This window comes from Acomys russatus, chromosome 29, assembly GCF_903995435.1.
Source record: "Acomys russatus chromosome 29, mAcoRus1.1, whole genome shotgun sequence".
Taxonomy (NCBI): domain Eukaryota; kingdom Metazoa; phylum Chordata; class Mammalia; order Rodentia; family Muridae; genus Acomys; species Acomys russatus.
Window position 1 is genome coordinate 31859905 of NC_067165.1, and position 8101 is coordinate 31868005.

General features: G+C 50.2%; 1 pseudogene; it reads right to left on the reverse strand.

Annotated features, from left to right (window-relative positions):
- Positions 1-6297: 6297 nt before the first annotated feature.
- On the reverse strand, positions 6298-7732 carry LOC127211550 (aquaporin-3-like; annotated as a pseudogene).
- Positions 7733-8101: the final 369 nt, after the last annotated feature.

Consider the following 8101-nt stretch of genomic DNA (forward strand, 5'->3'; position numbering starts at 1 on the left):
GCCTACTCTGGTGACCCTAGGGGACAGTGCCCTATAATAGGTAGGCACTCTCCCTTGGCTTCCCTTGCCTCCTGTGTGTGTTTGGAAAATGCACAGGAAACAAATTCTAGATCAATGGGAGAGGAAAGGCAGCCGCTGGGTGCTCACAGGCCTCACCCGGTTCCCCAGGGGACCACCACCTCCCTTCCCCGTGAGAGCCAGACTGAGTTGGAAGTCTCTGATCCGTTTCCTGCTGAGAGCTCCTTGAGGTCAGTATGAATGCCTCCCCACTTCCTCCTAAGAGGGGCGTCTTCTTTCCGGCTGCGGAGGCTGCCAGAAACAATTTGTACCTCCAATCCCCAACATCCAGAGATCTGAAAGCAAGGACCACAAGTTTTCCTGCACCCCACCTTCCTCAGCACCTACACCCCAGCACTAACCAAGTCTTGCTTGAAGTTCCAGGCACCGACTATATGAGCGCTGCCATTGGGTCCATTGTACAGGAGGAAAACCAAGGCCCTCTAGAGAAAGCATGTGACTCATCGGTAAGCTCAGGGTCAGAACTGGAGCCTGATGCCAAAATCCAAGAATGTCTGGATTTGTTTTCATTTCTTCTCGTCTTTTAATTATTACTGCTGTTTATTTACAGCACTGCTATGAAATTTCCGTTAAGAAATAAGTTTATGTTTTTAAGAGTATTGGGTAAATATTCCTTATTTATGTATTTCGTAGTGAGGAGGTCGTGATGGCAAAAGCCATGGGGGGGGGGGCGATGAATAAATGAAGCTTTGGACAGTTAACATCTTCATCTGTAAGAAGCCAAGAGTTAAGCCGGCGCTGAGACCAGAGCACACTGCTTGGCAATTGTTCACTAATGCCAAAGAATGCTCAAGGTTCCAAAAGGCTAGAGATAGTATCAGCGTCTGTGTGCCAAGGGACATCCCAGGCACAGAAGGTCTTCCTTCCCAACAAAGGCAGAGCTGCCGTGGGAGCTGGAGGTGTTCTGTCTCACTACCATGGGCCCCCAGCACCGCCCAAGGGGAGTGAGCACTTCTGATTTGGCTCATGGCTAGCCCGAGACCATTATGTCTTCTTGTTGGAGAATCTCAAACATTCTCCAAGGGATTGGAGTGGGTGCTTGTCCACGCCTGCCACCTTCCTCCACGCTGGTCTCTGTCTCTCAAGAATTCAGTTGAAGAATAGAGATCAGTGGTGTCGCAGTTGCCTATAAGCATGAGACCCTGAGTCCCAGATTCAACACAGAACAAAGCAATCAACTGAGATGTTTCTCCCAGCATCCCTTGCTCCCCCTGCTTTCTGGGTACCACTTTTGATGCTGTTTGAAAACCAGGAGCAGGCTGGGCTTTCACAGCAGGAGCCTGAGCCCGTGGCTCTGCCCTGGCTGGCTAGTGGGCTGAGAAGGTATCTCTATTAGGATTCAAATTCTCTCTAGCTGTTTGGTCCAGAAAATTTGTAAATGCAGCCCAGATTCCGGGATGCCAGGTCTGTCTGCTCAGCTGGTACAAGCAGCTCCTTACAGAGATCCCTCGCCATCTTTGCATACGTGGTCTCCAGGGTACAATTTCTACCTGAAGGAAATGTGCAGACTGTGCCACTTGACCTCCAGGCTCCCTTGCCTGAAAGCTAGTCACTCACCCTGTCCTTATTATCTCCGGGCCATGAGCTCCCTGCCTGAAAGAAGGCCCAAGGTTCACAGAGCCACAGCTGGGTTTGACCTACACATCTGTAATCCTTGTACTCAGAAGACTGAGACAGGAGGATCACAAGTCCAGTGTCAAACAGCTACAGAGAGAGAGAGAGAGAGAGAGAGAGAGAGAGAGAGAGAGAGAACGAGACCATGTCTTTAAAAAAAAAATCTGGATCGCTGTGAGTTGGAAGCCAGCCTGGTCTACAAAGTGAGTCCACAGAGAGAACCTGTCTTGAAAAATAAAAACAAAAACAAAAAAAATCACGTGAGGGCCGGGAGTCCAGAAGAATAGATGAGGGACCTCAGTGGACAGGGACAAAGGTAGAGGTGGCAGTGTGGCTCCTGCGGGTAGAAAAGATTGTCCAAAATCTGGTAAACGTCTAAAGGTGTGATTGTTGGGCTGGAGAGATGGCTCAGAGGTTAAGAGCACTGTCTGCTCTTCCAGAGGTCCTGAGTTCAATTCCCAGCAACCATACAGTGGCTTACAACCGTCTGTAATGTGATCTGATGCCCTCTTCAGGCCTGCAGGGGTACATGCAGGCAGAGCACTGTATACATAATAAATAAATATTTAAAGGTGCAATTGTTTCGCTTCAGGCCCAGGCCTAACTTAAGCTCCAGCTTTTTGACTCCCAGGGTCCCCTCTGGCCCTGCCTCCAACTTAGTATGAAAATGAACTTGGAGATTTAAAATGAAGAACTTGCTTTCTGGGTTCCTGACTCCACATAGTGACGTGATTCACTGGTTCCCCAGAGCAGCCCTAACAGAATGGGGAATTCACAGAAGGGAAGAAGGGAAAGCAAAGTCCATTGTGAACTGTCCGTTGAGGGACACTTCCTTTATGCCTGTGAACCAGATGCAAAGCTCTCTTCCTGGAAAGACTCACTTCGTAAGCATGGAGGCAACCTTTCTATTGCCTTTCTCCCCCAACCCTCTCTTTAAGAGGAGGTCTCCCAGCACTCAGGAGGCAGAGGCAGGTAGATCCCTGTGAGTTCGAGGCCGGGCTGGTCTACAATGCAAGTCCAGAACAGCCAAGGCTACACAGAGAAGCCCTATCTCAAAACCACCCCCCAAAAAAGGAGGTCTCACTGTGTGGTGGTGACACAGACCTTTGATACCAGCACTTAGAAGGCAGAGGCAGGCAATTATCTGAGTTTGAGGCCAGCCTTGTCTACAGAGACACACAAAAAAAAATGAGAAACAGATTGGGATGGGAGGCAGAAACAGAGACAGAGAGTCTCATGTTATCCAAGATGGCCTCAAACTGATATGTAGTTAAGGATGATCCTTCTGCCTCTACTTCCTGCATGCTGGGATTGCAGATGTGTGCCACATCTGGTGTATGTGGTGATTGAACCCAGGGCTTCATACATGCTATGTGAGCTGTATCCTCATATCCCCAGCCCCTCTGAGGATGACCTTAAACTCCTGAACCTACAGCCTCTATCACCCGAGTGCTGGGATTACAGGCATGGACCATCTTGCTCAGTTTAGGAAGCGCTCGGTGTAGAACTCAGGGCTTTGTGCTTGTTTGATGTACACTCTCCTGAGCTACACACCTAGCTCCATTCTTATCTCTAACAAGGAAGCACTCAGCTCCAGTAGGGCAGGAGACTAGCAACTTTATGCATCCCACAAAGGCTTATTGGATGCCTAGTATGTGGTCAACACCACTCCAGGAAGTGCAGACACAAGTGAACATCGCAAGGGTGACAGACATCATTGGGAGCCTGCTTACAGAAGACAATACATATTATAAACAAATAGATTACACAGTGATGAAGATGATGAGGCTACAAAGCCGGAGCAGATCCAGGTGTGCTGAAGAGGGGCAGACAGTAGCAGTTGTCCAAGAGAGAGAAGAGAAGGCTGTCCGTGGCCACTCAGATAAAGAGAATTCAAACCCAGGGACCCTGTGTCAACTGTCTAGGCTCCTGTGCGTTGTGTGGTATAACATACCCTCCTGGGGCCAACCCCAAACTTCACCCCATCCTCAACTTAACTTGATCCTGCCCCAGATGCCCTTGCTCACCTCCTGTTTCTCTACCAACACCGGGGTCCTTTCTCACACATACCTCTACTCCCCAGCCCGTGGCCCCAGCATGTCAGCCCTCCTCCCAGCCCCTGGCCCACAGGGTGTCCTCCAGCCCCAACTGCCCTGCAAGGAAGTCCTTCTGACAAAGGCCCAGAGGAGTCTGCCCTGTAAGAAAAACCTCATTGTCCACCAAACAGTATCCCTATTTTGTCCTGATTTCTCAAGGGACTTGTGTGTGTATGGGGGGGGGGTCCAGGCTGGGAGAGGGAATATGCTACTTCCTACTCTCAGGCCAAGAGCAACGGTCAAGCAGCCTTCCAGGAGCTGGAGTCCAGAAGCCAAGGCAGGCTCAGGCAGGCACTGCCCCTCCCCGTGCCACCCCCCCCCCCGCCCCGGCCCCACCAGCCTTTGCCACAATGGGGTCAGGAAAGATTCCTCTCCTATCAGTAATGGGAGAACTTGGCCACGTGCAAGAGAGCAGGAGAAAGATCTCTGCCCCACAGGGATTTTTGTCGTCTCCCTAGATACCATCCATCCTCCTGTCTGTCTGCTGGTCCGGCTCTGTCTTCCATGGAGCCTCACAGAGACTCTGTCGAGTACGGCATCACTATAAGATCCCACGTCCTGCTAGGTATGACAGCTTGATATTGTCCAGATTGTGGGTAGATTTACATCCATAGAGCTGGTGCTAGGAATTGGGCGGGGCCTCACGTGCTGAGCATGAGCACAGAACCAGGTTCCAGAGGCAGCAATATGTATTTTTATTTTTTATTTTTAAAGATCTATTTATTATGTATACAGTGCTCTGTCTGCATGTACACCTGCCCGCCAGAAGAGGGCACCAGATCTCATTATAGATGGTTGTGAGCCACCATGTGGTTGCTGGGAATTGAACTCAGGACCTCTAGAAGAGCAACTAGTGCTCTTAACCTCTGAGCCATCTCTCCAGGCCCAATATGTATTTTTAAAATGATGTGTGGAGAGTGTGTGCGTGTGTGTGTGCGTGCATGTACGCCATGACACACCTGTGGAGGTTAGAGGACAACTTTTGGGAGTCAGGGCTCTCCTTTTATCTTGTTGAGGTAGAAGTGCACTTACTGTCCACAGCACTATGCACTCCAAGCTTTCCAGCCCATAAGTTTCCAGGTAATTCTGCCATTTCTCTTCCTATTTTGCCACAGGAGTGCTGGGATTGCACATGTACACCACTGCATCTGGTCTTTTGTGCTTTCACCTGCCATGCCACCTCTCTGGCACTAGCAGTGAGAGTTTTAAAGGTTTCCTAAGGTGTCCAGTTTCTTGCCTATTTTGCTTCCATTTGGCCACATAAACTAGTAACACAACCTGAGGACCCTGCCAGATCTTTGTGCCAGATTTTAAAAAAGGTGTTCAAGAGCGTATGCACTGGTCTTGCAGAGGACCTAAGGTAGCCTACAGTGACCTGTAACTCCAGCTCCAGGGGATCTGACACCCTCTTCTGTCCTCTGCAGGCATCTGCACCTATGTGCACACTCATTCCACTAGGCTCGCATGCACACACACACAGATACACACACACACACACACAGAGAGAGAGAGAGAGAGAGAGAGAGAATAAGTATTTACTTTTTGTTTTATGCATACATTTTACTCTTTTATATATAAAAGGCAACAGCAGATTGTTTATTGGAGGATTAAAGAAAGGAAACCACTTTTCAGAAGCGGGGTTTCCCAAACCAGGTGGTGGTGGCGCACGCCTTTAATCTCAGCACTCGGGAGGCAGAGGCAGGTGGATCCGTGTGAGTTCAAGATCAGCCTGGTCTACATAGTGAGTCCAGGATAGCCAAGGCTACACAGAGAAACCCTGTCTCGAAACATCAAAAAATTTTTTAAAAGGTTTCCCTATTCCTAAGACTGTAACATATGTGTGTATTATTTTTAAATATGAAACTTATGACCTGGACTTCTTCCCCCCTCCTGGTGTCTATCTTATAACAGAAACATACTAGACAGCCCTGCTCAAGGATCATAGCTCCAGATGTGAGCTACACCCCTCTTATCCCTCTCCCTCCCCAGGCCTAGAAATCCACTTCTAATAAGAACAGACATACACATGCTCAGAAACGTGCTTCGGGGTCCACCTCCATGTGGAATCCCTGACGCAAACACATTCTGGCACTTTCCTCACTCACCTCCCTTCCCCTGAGCTCCCTTGAACTGCTTCCGTCTGTTTTGAAAACTTGGTTCCTTGCCCTGAATGCCTGGGAAACAGCACCACATGCACACATGCACACATGCACGCACGTGCGCACACACACACACACACACACACACACATGCATACATTCTTGCTCCCTCTCTCTGCACATTCTCTTCCTTTTGAGAGACAAAAGGATGGTAGGTCCTACTTGCTATCATACCTTGGCTTAAGGGTGGGAACCTAATGCCCTATTGGGCAGAGGTCAGTAGAAATTCTGGAGGCGCCATGCAGCAGGGGAGGATACAGGGAGCTTCTTAGCTTCCCTGTGAGAGGCATCACAAGGGGACTTTTAGAGCGTGGCCCCCTCACAATCAGTGGGGGATGGCTGCTACCCACTCAGATCTGCTCCTTGTGCTTTGTGGGGGCTATCTTCACACTCTCTGCCTCAGTGGAGGGCGGGGCCTGCTCCAGGTGGCAGCCAATCATGAGCTGCCATACGGAGACGCCAGCGATGGAGTCCAGAGGTGAAGAGAAGATGGGTACCCATCACCAGTGATGGCCAGTCATGAAGACTTCTGAGCCCTAGCCAGCCAGGGCAGTGAAAAGGCAAGGGCTAAAGTCGGCCAGGGTTGACAGCATAGCCAGAGCTGAAGTCCATGGAGGTTCCAATGACCAGGCTCACAAGGCCCATGGTGAAGGCCTCCAGGCCATGGGGACACACACACAATGAGGGAGGCTGCACCTATCAACTGATCAAAGAAGCCATTGACTATGTCCAAGTGTCCAGAGGGGGAAAGTGGCAAAGATGCCAGCTGTGCCATTGGGACAGGAGACGACAAGCTCATTGTTGGCAAAGCCCCGGGTTGTACCAGAGTACAGCCCCAAAACAATCCCAGCACCCAAGAAGGACCCCAGTGTTTGCACCAGTGTGTAGATGGGCAGCATGATCCTGGGCTTACGTGCCAGGAAACAGATGACAAAGGTCACATCAGGGGTCAAGTGGGCTCCAGACACTTGGCCAGCCACCAAGACAGCAAGGGCGACAGCGAAGCCAAAAGCCAAGTTGATGCTGAAGAAGCCACCATGGGTGCCCTGGCTGAGCACCACTTGAGCCACAGAGCCACAGCCAAACATCACAAGGATGAGGGTCCCCAGGCACTCCACCAGAGCCTAGTGAAGCAGCCGGTAGCGGATACAGAGCATCTTCCCGCGATGGTTCATTGACTCCTTCTGGCACCGTCTGGCACACATGCGTGAAGTGGCTAGTGGAGAGCGCCATAGAGAATAAATCTTTAAGAAATTATTTCCATTACCGAGAAGAGACTTGATACCCTATGAGCATATACAGGGGGAGGTAATCCCCCTCAGGAACAGTCATAGGGGAGGGGAATAAGGGGAAAAGGGGAGGGAAGGAAGAATGGGAGGATACAAAGGATGGGATAACCACTGAGATGTAACAAGAATAAATTAATAATAAAAAATTAAAAAAAAAAGAAATTATTTGCAAAGGAAATGACTTAGGCTCATTAGTAGATGATCACCAGCGGCCTCTAGCACGGCAGGTCAAAGCCATGGCAGGGTACCGCTAATTGGCCTCTGGCCCATGGTCCACATCTCAGTGGGAACAAGAGAAGCACTTGGTTCTCCACACCCAGTTAGACAAAGGCTTAACTGGATGTGGTTGGGAGGAATCTAGATTTGCAGTTTGATGTGCTAAGTCTCCTACCTCCCAGCTTTTGCTTCTAAATATAGTATGAGGTAGTGAATTCAGCTTTGGGGCTGGCCTGCTGCCCTCGCCTTCCTCCTTAGCAAAGCCCACTTCCCTTCCCATCCACACAGGCCCAGATCAAAGACAGCATGTCTCTCTCTCTCTCTCTCTCTCTCTCTTTTTTTTTTTTTTTTTTTTGCAGGCAGTTACCAGTGAGGGGGGGGGCGTGGCTGACCACTCTAAAATTCTGAAGTTGTCACAAGCCTGCGGGGGTGGGGTGGGGTGGGGGGTGGGGAGGGCATCTTTGTAGGTGCAACTTTGACTCCCACAGTCACCAGGCTGTAGGGGTAGCCAATGCATTCACTGCCAGCTGGGTGGGAACGCTGACTTCCCAACTCTGGCTCACCTTCTCGCACCCCCCCCCCCAGCTCTAAAAGGTCCACATGGCAGAGCCTGCGGTGTGCAGCACCCTGTTTCTGTTCCCAGTTTCTG